General features: G+C 42.0%; 1 protein-coding gene across 1 annotated transcript in view; it reads left to right on the top strand.

The window, feature by feature from the left end:
• The first annotated feature begins 1,566 nt into the window (after positions 1-1,566).
• The window catches only part of ZFHX3 (zinc finger homeobox 3), a 323,012-nt gene continuing 313,669 nt past the window's right edge, over positions 1,567-10,909 (top strand). The window contains exon 1 of the mRNA XM_072346221.1: positions 1,567-1,629. The gene's annotated coding sequence lies outside the window, so the exon portion shown is untranslated. The remainder of the gene's footprint in view (positions 1,630-10,909) is intronic.

Raw genomic sequence — 10,909 nt, 5'->3', positions numbered from 1 at the left:
GATGCAACAACTGCGGAAATAATTTGGCACAACAGAAGGGTGTATGAGTGCATAACCTGAGCAATTACTGGGACTTTCTGAAGGCACATTTCAGCAGCAATAAGGCCTCTTTGCTGCAGACCCTAGCAATATATAATGAACTTGAGGCAGTGTTATTTATCTTTGTATTTAACTATGAGTGTTAATAGTAGGGAGCGGATACTTTTCTTCACAGCATCTCAACAATGATTTTCTGAGGATAATTCCCACATCATTACAGCAGTATGGCTGTAGATGCAGTGAAAAGCTCTTTGTTCAATCTAATAGATATTAATGAGTGAAAAATTTACACTCCTGAAAGTATCCTTCCCTCCAGGTGTCTGCTGACACTGCAGTACGGAGGGCAGCACTTGGTGGTACTGGTGCTACTGGTGTATGCACAGCTAACTCTGGGGTGCCACTGAGACCTCCCTGTGTGTGCCCGGCAAAGCGCCTCTTGTTACAAGGGACCGCTTTCTCCTACTAGATTTTTCCCTCCTTCAGTTCAGGAAACATTAGAAGAGAATAAGAATGGATTTACAGCTAAGGTCAGAGGAGTGGGGGAACCCCAGGCATGCAATGCAGCCCACGGGCAGAGAGCTATCGTGTCACTTGCAGATGACATCACTTCTCGCTGTTAGAAATAATTTGGGATGTGACTTGAGATTAAAACCTACTATAGGTCAGTGTTTGGAGATGATGGGGTGTGTCTGGGCTGTTCACAATTGTGTGGTTGACTCCAGGACCTGTTCTGATCTGTTCTTATTTGCCAGCCCTGCAGTTTCTTCCCCACTCTTCTAGAAGGTAACATAACAAGTCCACTGCTGTGTGAAGCTACTTTTCCTTGGATGCTTTCACTCTTAATCGTATCTGAATATTTGAATAATGAAGCTTGGAGGGCAGAGATGTGAGGGATCCATGGGAGCTGATCCACACAACCCCTGACTGTCCCCTGGAAACATCGGTGTGATGCGGGTGATCCTGACGCATGGCAGACGTTTGAAAGCTGGAATGTTTTTTGTGTGATTAGTTATGCCCTGATTGGCAGATTTGAAAACAAAATTAAGATACAGTTTTGGCACACAAAAGGAGGAGAACGATATAATCTATATTTAGTACTTCTCTCGTATGTTCCATAATGATTGGCTCTGGGGCCTTATCTTTCTGAAAATATTAACTGGTGCTTTTTTCAAAGATATTCTGCCTCTGCAGCTTTTGTTACAACTTGGTACTTCGTTTTCAATATCTGCATCCATGCTTTAGGGAGTAGGAGGACGGGCTGTGTTTGCTGGCTGCCTCGCCGTTGCTCTCCCCATGCCGGCTGCAGTGCAGGTGCCGGGATCAGCATGGGGCCAGGCAGGTTCTGTGGCTGCCTCCGCAAAGCACACCTTTACTTCTAGGCTAGAAAGGAGACTGGGGAGAATTTGTCAAGTAACAAGAAAAATACCTGTCTGTTCCTACCCAGGCCCTGCTAAATTTGTGTTTTTGTTTATCTGTGCTAGATACTTTCTGGATTTATCCTGAACAAGAAGTGGAATTGTTGAGTTGATGTCCAGGAAGTGGCCCTTCTCCCCTGTCTACACCGTCCAGCCCAGGAGGCCTTCATACACGGTAAGAAAGCCACTCTTCTTTGTTTCCACGTTGAGCTCTGAGTGCAAGTATTTAGCATCGTTTAAATGAATTCTATGCAAAAGTTGTCAGTTTTTCAGCTTTCAGCCTGAAGTTGTGTGAATTGTGGCTTCGTTGTGAATTTAAGGCTATAGTGCCTAGGTTGGTGAATGATGGAGTTTCAGAACATAGCTCAGTGTTCAAGTGTTTTAGGGACTATGCCATCAGTAATGACTTTTTAATTCATGATAATCTTCATAATTTATCTGCGACAGAGGCAAAAATAAGTGATCTACCTGTGTTAATGGCTGCAGAATATGTGGCTGTGTTCTGTCCAAATATGTTTTTGCAAGGAGAAGCTTTGTTGTGGGTCTGTCACTGTCCCAGGAGGGTAATTTCTGAAAATAGGGGATACAAATGCAAATCTGTGCTTAAACACATCGAAGCAAGCATGTGCATTAGCTCACTTCTTGCTGTTGTGAATTTTTCTACAGTACTTCACGTATGATGTAGACAGTGCAATTTAATTTTGTTGTATTCAAATACAATATGCCATATTGTTTAGACTTAGTAAGTTTTTCTCTTCATTGTGTTGTACTGAGTGTGCTTTGCTTCTTTGACATCCATGCTGTGGTGGCACACTTGAATTTTGGCAAAAATAACTCTTGCCAAAAAAACTAATGGTATCTAGTAAGAATAGCTTTTGCTGTTAGCTGCAAGGCTACCTTAGCTATGGATGTGGGTGTGTTGGCTGAGCACAGCATGGCTGGCTCATGTTGCATGTTGCCAGCACCATGTATGTGTAAGGGAAGAAGCTGAGCGCAAGCTTCAGTGCATAAAGGAGAAGGTGATTCCAGGGAGGTTAGCTGTTGTAAGAGATTCTGGTAAAAGCTTGGGTGTTTATGGGGAGAAACTGTAGCAGTGTGAAATTGGGACTATTGTTTAGCTGGAGAAGTGTGCTCAGGTGATCTCTGCATCTCATCTTTACATGGGGCTGTAACAATTAGCAGCGAGTCACCTCCCTTAATGAGGAAAGTCTGGGAGGCCTTCTTTTCCTAATGATGATCTCTGAATGTGTTTGACGTAAATGATTCGGCAATCTGGCAAACAGGAAGAATAAGGTAAAATGAAAGGTTTTCTTTTCTAATGAAACATGCTTGAGGTACCGTGAGAGTGGGAGAACGTGTGAGAAGAAAGCAGCTCTTGAACTGTTACTAAATTGATGACACAATAATCGGAACAACTTTCCTAACAGGGAGAGAAAGTCCCAGTTTTGTTTGGGCTCTTTCCAATTTCTGCTTTTCACAAATAAAAGATTAGGAGGTGTCTGCACCACCGTGATAAAACCCGCCCACTAAACGTACTGTATTGTCGCCCCGAGTTCCGGCGCAGTGAAGTTGTTCTCTCTCAGTGCTGCTTTGTTTTTGACCCCTTTTTGTGAATTCTCTGAGGAAAGAAACATATTCCCATCTTTTATAGTAATCAAATTTATCTGGCATCTCTCAGCCTCCTGCATTACTTATGCTACAGTTGGCCAGCCTTGGGAAGGCTTTAGCGGGTTTATTTATTTATTGTTCTAAAGTGAAGGTTTTTGACTTGAGGTCCCCATATAATCCTGGGGGATTTTGAGAGAAAAACTGAAAGTGCTTTCTGCCATTATTTTATATTATCTGCGAAGCTATAAAAAAAACACAACAAACAAAAAAAATCCACAGCCTGAAAAATAAACAAACCCCCACATGTCCTTCCTCCCCAGCCCAGCGTGAAGCTCCCTCACCTCTGTTGTATTGGAAATGTTTTCATGTTGGTGTGGGAGCTCAGCGTGGCTGGCATCATTGAGTTTAATTTCAGTAAGAAGGCAGCAGAAGTGTTTCATAAGTGTCTGCGTGTGCTAATGAAATTCTTAAACGTGTTTAATAGCTCGTAATGTGCCTTTGCTTAGTAAATTGTGTCCTATCCTGCAAATATTTGCTCGCTTGGGCTAGTAGCTGTGGCTCCTTACTGAGGGGCGAAGTCTGGCCAGGTACGTTCTGGTGGAACCAGGCAGGTTTCATGTTTGTGTATTCAATGTTTTGCTATTTTTGTTGTGAAAAATGGTGCTTCTGTGTCCATGAAACATAGATTGAAATTCAGCATGAACAAAGATGCCCCTTGTCCTGCTGGTTGATGGCATCTGTGGGAAGCCAGCTGTGTTTCTGTAATAATAATATACACCGGGGCATGTGCAATAAATAGATAATTTGTGGATAGATACAGATGTACCTGAGCTGTGCAACCTGCAAGAACTCCTTTTTCTCTCCCCTTCTCAATCAAGGTGGACATGATGCTAATCAGCCTGAAACACATGACCTGCAAAACCTCGAGCTCTGTACAGACCCAGAGTTCACAGCTTGCTAATGCTTTGGAAACATGTTTTGCTTCTTCAAATATCTTTAAAAACAAACAAATACATTTCTGGCTGAATTTATTTTCAAGAAGTGAAGGAAGTTTGGAACGTTGAGATTAGAGTGTGTAAAACAAACTTTGAACTGCCCTGTGGCATACGGCAGATTAAATGAAACCAAAGTGCTAACACAGAGAGAGACAGGCCTGTGGTTAAGGGTAAAGCACTTGTTTTTGGCTCTTGATTCTGCTGAAAACAGCTGGTGGAGAAGAAAGCAGAAGGGCAGTGCCAGTGTTATGGGGCAGATGGGTGTGCGCTGCCCAGCCTGGCTTTCATTGGCTGCTCCCATGTAGGGCTGCTTGTCTTAGTGGAAGGTGTGAGATAAGCTTCAGCTTGGTAATTGAAATAGGTCCTGGAAAGCAACAATAGTGTTATTGTAAATGTTATTTGTGAAAATGCCCTGTCTCTGCCATTTTGCCTCTTTTCCAGCGTGCCTACAACTTAAGGGGCTGCTTTGTGTGCAGTGAACAGGGCGTTGTCAGTCATCACAACTTTGATCTGGTTGTTCACCAGATTTAAAGGCCAACACAGTTTATATGGGAATGAGAAGTGTCAGGTGCTTAGCTCATCTTTGGAACAGTTTGGAAAATATGACCTGCTGTACTAGCTGGTACAGTCCTGGGCAAAGAAAGGGAACTACTGCTGCTCTAAGAGATGGGGCTCACCTAGAAAACATATGAACGATAAGTGGAAATGGAAACCAAAGGCAGAAAATTCAGATTGAAAACAGACTGCCAATCAGAAAGCCAGCTTGAAGAGTATCAGTAAAGATCTGAGAATAGTGCATTCATATTCACCTTATGCTTCTACTCCGTGTAGCATCACTTTAATTTTTTGTAGTTTGAAATATTCTCCAGGATATTCTTTAAATTAGACTTAGACAGAGGTAAATGATCCAAAGGAAAATCAAAGAAAAAAGAGAGGCAGAGCTTTCAGAGGTTCTTATTGAGCGTACCCAGTCTGCTTTCCTGCAAACCCACTGCTTCCACTGCAATGCCTGCAGACCACAGCTGGCTTTGTCATAGCTTTGTTTTTAATTTCTGTTTCCATTGCTGTTTGTTCATCAATTTATTTCTATATTTGAAAAAATGAAATGCTGATTGTAAAGGAATAAAGCTGTACTGGGGTATCATCAATTATTTTGCTTTCAAATATGATTTATTTGACTAACAACCTTAAAAGCTTTGACTGATTTAATTCTATTTTGTGCCTGTGAAATCCACAGAAGGTTGACCTGGCCATCTTCCTCATCTTCTGCTTTTGAAGTCCTAAGTAGCCTTTCCTCCCTGCTTCTTTGATCCTATGGCATTTTTCTTAGAGAAGTAAACAGTGATAGCGAGGAAATGTTCGTACTGCATTTTGGATGTACAAACCCGTGTAGAGGGATTTTTATTGCAGGAGGAAAATCAAATCCTTGTCACCTAAACTGCTAATTATGTTTGATAAATGTATGGTATATATTTAATGCAAAGAGAATTTAGGAAATAATACACCTTGTGTAATTACAGCGACCGAGCTACTTCCATCAATCTAATTTTTCTGATTTGGGTTCATTTGCATTGCATTATTTTTATTAAACGAGTTTTCAGTGGAAGCCCTGCGCTCTGTCAAGAGCAAGAATCAAATGCTGAAATATTTCAGCCTGCATAAATCTGGTTTGCACATCACATGCATCATGCACGGCTGCTCCATGGCAATAGAAATGTAAACACACACAAACGTGGCCATTTCATGTAGGTAAATCTAGCAGCTGAAAAGCAGCCCCGTACATCGTAAATTCATATAAGTTCCCATTTTCATAGGTTGTCTGTACATGGGCTTGGTTTAAACTGCAACAGATTTTCTTAGTGCCATCCTCAGTCCCATGGATCAATGTTACAGTGCAGAGCAGCTCTGTGCTGCCCTTCATGGGGAAGCTGCTTGCAGTGCATGAGTAGCACGACCCAGGAGCTGTGCTTCCTCCTGTAGCACCAGTCTGGAATGGCCTCAGTTGTCCTAAGCTGATCTCCTTGGGCTTCCCAAGCAGTAAACAATTCGTGTTCTGAGCACTTCTAGAGAAATCACACTGCTGGTTGGGTTTGTGTTGCAAGAACTTCCCCACTCAGCAGACCAGGCTATTGCCTCTCGTATAGAACATGAAATACTCTGGAGACAGGAGCTGGTAGGAAGAGCGTGAAAAGGAAAAGAAAAAGCACTTGGTTACAGCCATGCATAAGTTTCTGCATGAGAAATGGGATTTCTGGGTTCCTATCCCTGATACAAGGTGGGCAACTTCATATGCTGCTGCTGCGTCTGAGAGTTGTACTCTAAACAAGGTCTGACTGTTCTGGTCCTCCCCTTCACTTCTGACACAAAACTGCTGCTGCTGACCCAACAAAGACACTCGGGATCTTAATTAGCATCGCATTTGTGTAAAGATAACTGTTGTACCATTCTTCTATTCTTTTATATCTTTGCAGGTATTCTGTCACTGCTTTTCACCATAACGCAGTGTTGAAAATCTCCCATCTGTTATGGGTAGTAAATGGGAGTAAATTTCTCCCTCCCCTCACCCTATTTCTGAGCTTCAACTTAGACAAAAACCAAACCCTATGTGAGTGTGCATATATATATGTATATATGAAGGGAAATTTGTAGAACATTTCTAGCGGCAATACTACTGAGTGTCTGTAGTCATAAATGCTAGGGAAGATTTAGGTTACTGTACGTAACCTAAATTAGGTTACTGTACGTAAGGTTTTATTTAACAGTTTTCTTATTGTTTCTCTTCTGTGGCTAATTTTGCCTTTGTTGCTGTGGAGTGGACTTGCTCTTAAAAACAGAACCTTGGTATTACGTGAATAATAATGTAAGGATGAGAGATAAAATAATTCAGAATGAACAACATATCCCCAAATTTGGATCCTTTATGTGGCATCCAGAACTGCTCTGTGCTGCTGGTGTATGTGGATGTGTTGAGATGCTGCACAGCCATGCAGGGTCTTTGTATGGGGGGGGGGGTGTGGGTGAATTGAGGTTTGCTTCTAAATATTTGCAATCAAAATATTTATATGTTAACTTGTGAGCTGCATTAGGAAATGTTAATCTGTAAATAAATGAGACTTGTATTTACAAGGCTGTAAGAGAAGTTTGCAGATTGCAGTTGGTAGGGGTGAGCAAGTACAAGCAAGAGTGAACTTGTGCCAGCGGTTGTCTTTATTTCTTGTATATTCCATCCACAGTTGGTGGGCATGTAGACCCTGGGACAGGGCCAGGTGTGCCCCTTGTTGTAGCTGTGGCACAGAGAGAAGGGAAGGCTGAAATGGGAAAAGTCAGTGAGGTATGGCAGCAGGTTCAGCCACCCAGAGGCACTGTGGCTGTTGTACCATGTTCAGCGTGTGAGCAGTGTGCAGCTTTAGTCCATCCTCCTGGCAGCAAAGCTGCTGAAGCCCTGTTCTTTAAGTACTCCACAGTCCCATGTCCTTCAGAACTGCATGAGAATAAAGGGTGGAGTTTCAGTTTGCTTTTTGCTCTCATCCAAACAATTCTGTAAGTAAAATAAAGTAAATCTCGTACGAATGAATTCTTCCCACTTCCTTGAGCTCACCTTCCCCTCAGATGTGACCGTTTCCAACACAGCAAAGCAGTTCAGCTATTTCAGAATTGTACTTAGAGATCTGCTGGCTGTGACGGTTTCCTTTAGCAGGATACTGACTTCAGCTTTGATTACTTTGAGATAAGTGGAAGATATTCCATATAATTTCACTTAGTGTGGTGATTAATGTTAATAAATAAACACTTTTTTGCTCTTAAAATAATTGCAATTCATTAAGTCCAATTCATTGGCAAGAAAGCTGTGGACTGATTGTGTGCTGTTAAGTCCTGGGACTAGTTAGAAGTAATTCATCCATTTCTGGTACCACGTGCATTAATTCTGTGGAAAACAAACAAAAAAGTAAATAATTTCCATTAGTATAATGGGATAATGGCACCGTTTCTCTGGTTTGTAATAATTACATGTTTTATTTGGAGAATAAAATACAAGGATTCTGTAAAGAGCTGCACGTGTTTCCTGCCAGCGCAAACCATCAGGTTTATTAAAAGTGTTTTTCAGATCTAACGAGTCACCAGTAATTAAAATTAATGTTAATATTCTTGCAAGAATTGTGGTGGGGTCTTTTGTTTGTTTTTATAAGCTTAAAACACGATCATTTGCAGAAGATAAAATGTAGAAAATAATTCCTTGTCCCGGTCGGATGGCCTGTAATAACTTGAAATTTTCAGAGTCCTTAATAGCTTGCAAAACCTTTGCCAGCATATTTGGTCGTGACATTGTTACAGTTCTGCTCAGCAGCCCAATGTATTCTCCCAGTGATAATTAGAGCACGAGTCTTTCAGCTCCCTGCTGCACCAGACCCAGAAACACCTCCTGCAAATGCATCCCTGGCAGCGCTCCTCCGGGTCCTTCACAGGAACGTGTAGGAAACCCCATAAAGTGCAACTAATGGATTATTTCATTGATTATAGATTTTAAGGCCAGAAGGGAGTAGTAAGTTAGCTAGTGGCATCCTGCGTAACATACGCTGTCAAAATTAGCTTAGTTAATTCTGTATTAAGCCTATAAACTTGTATTTAAACAGAGTATCTCTTGTACCGTTTCAACTTGTCTTGATGTGGGTATTTTCAGACAGGAAGGTTACCGTTCCCTGCTTTTCAGCCAGGTATTAAAGCTTGTGCCTTTTTGTTTGACTTCCTCGGCTTCAGCCCCTGGGTGCTGGCCCTTGTTCTGGGTTCTTTGGTGAGACACAGCCTTTTACTATCCAGTACTTACTGTACGTGGAGGTACTTTTGTGCCTTTATCCTGGTTTTTTGATAGGCTAAATATGGCTCTTTTTTTCTTTCTCTGTAAGGATTTTTCTCCAGTTTTTGGTGCTGGACATCAGAGCTGTGCGCAGTATTCCTATATTGGTCTCATCAGCACTAACACAAAATCCCTTCCCTATTCTTTTTTTCTGACAAAGAGAGAGCATTCGATTCTCTGTGTCACAAAAAGATCTCCTGAACTTGTTTTCATAGTTCTAAAATCCCTTGTCTCTTTATTCCTTGGTCTGATTATTTTCTGTTTAGATATTATACAACCAGTAATAGCCGAATTGGTCCTTCCTTGCAAGTAGTTCCTGCCCTGCTGGACATTGAGACTGTTGTTCTCTTTCAGCTTTTGTGTCCCCCCTGGGTGCTGCTGGCAGCCCACACGCTGGGAAGCATTTGGTGTGGAGCTGACCCCTAATGGCTCCCAGCCCAGAACATCCCCACGGTGATGACTTGGGCCGAATGGACTTTCAGCTGTACTCTGTGAGCTCCTTCTTGACAGCTTCTACCTGTGGCTCGCTGGCAGATTGTTGTGCAAATTAGAGAATTTGATTTTTTATTTTTAAATTATATTGAAAATTCAGATGGAACTCTATTCTGTTGCTGCTCCAAATTACTAAAAGTGCGGTCGGAGCGGTTGTGGAGCAGCCTCTCAGGAACCTGGAATTCCACCGATCCCTTCGTTGCAGTCTCACGAGGAAATCAGTTCCCTCCATTCAATCTTTGATGGCTGCACGCTTACCACTAAAGCTTACATTTAGATCTAAGCCAACCGTTCAGTTCTCCTCACTGCCAGCTGCAAGCTCTTCCAGAAGAGATGGTGACGGTTGTGGGTCACAGCTTTGTTATCTCTCTGGCTCTGAAGTCATGCAATAAAAGATGTAATGGGAATGGTTTTGTTGCAAGCTCCAATTTTTGTGTACTTTTGGGAAATGCTGTGAATTAGGTGCGAAGTTCTTTGCTTAGATTTAATTTTAACATGCATGATAGGGAAAGCTGACTTGCAGGTTTGAAAAGCTGTGCGGTGCAGCAGGATCGTATTTATTTGTTACAGTAAATGCTCGCTGGTTGTCATTTTGTCAACCTCTTCTACTGATCCTATCTGTTCTCTTCTGATTAGCTAATGACATCTTCCAGATTACCTGCTGTCTTTTGATTGTATTGCAAAGTTCAACAGCCGCTTACCGAAGTGGGTTGTGACGTTAGAAAGAACGCTTTGTGAGGAGAACAATAAAGGAACTTTTTAGATCAACTCTGGGTAAAAGCTTGGGAAAAATAAATGTGGAAGTGTAAAAAAGGAAGTTTTCTCAAGCTTGGGGTGTGTATGTGAAGGTCATCCGGCACTTCAAGGGAATCACTGGAATTTTACTGTGAAATAGTTTGAAACTTCAGCAAGTTCACTAAAATCCGTCTGTTCTGTAGCTTGCTCTCCTATTTACAGCAGCAGTTAGAAATATGGGTTATGTGTTACTAAGCTTCCATTTAAATGAGCTTATTGAGCAATTAGGAATTGTGGCAGGAGCTTTACTAGGCAGGTCAGTCACTGTTACATGTCAGCACAGAGCTGGGAGGCTGAAGGTGCCTTGGAGCTGTGCTGCTCGGCATTGCTCTGCATTTCTCTGCATTGCTCTGCATTGCTTTGCATTGCTCTGCATTGCTCTGCATTGCTCTGTGTGCCGCTGTGATTCATGGGCAACTTATGGATCGATTCCTTTACGAAATCCTTTAATGCTGGGACATTGAGAAAGCGTGAACAGCCACCTCGTGTTGTTGCGGTGTTTATTTTAGCAGCCTCCTTGTTTAGTTTGATGATGTTCTACATCTGGCAAAACCTGCAGCCCATTTCCATCAGGTTTTTCAGGCTGAAGAACTATATTTTCTAGACAGCCAACCAGTAAGAAAATGGCCTTGATTATAAGCTGAATGCATGCCGGATGTTTGTTTTGTTTTGATTTTCTTCTGTGTATTAATGAGTAATTCAGAGAAATTAAA

Source organism: Excalfactoria chinensis, chromosome 11 (genome assembly GCF_039878825.1).
Source record: "Excalfactoria chinensis isolate bCotChi1 chromosome 11, bCotChi1.hap2, whole genome shotgun sequence".
NCBI lineage: Eukaryota > Metazoa > Chordata > Aves > Galliformes > Phasianidae > Excalfactoria > Excalfactoria chinensis.
Note: the sequence above shows the minus strand (reverse complement) of the source record. Positions and strands in the feature narration are given on the sequence as shown.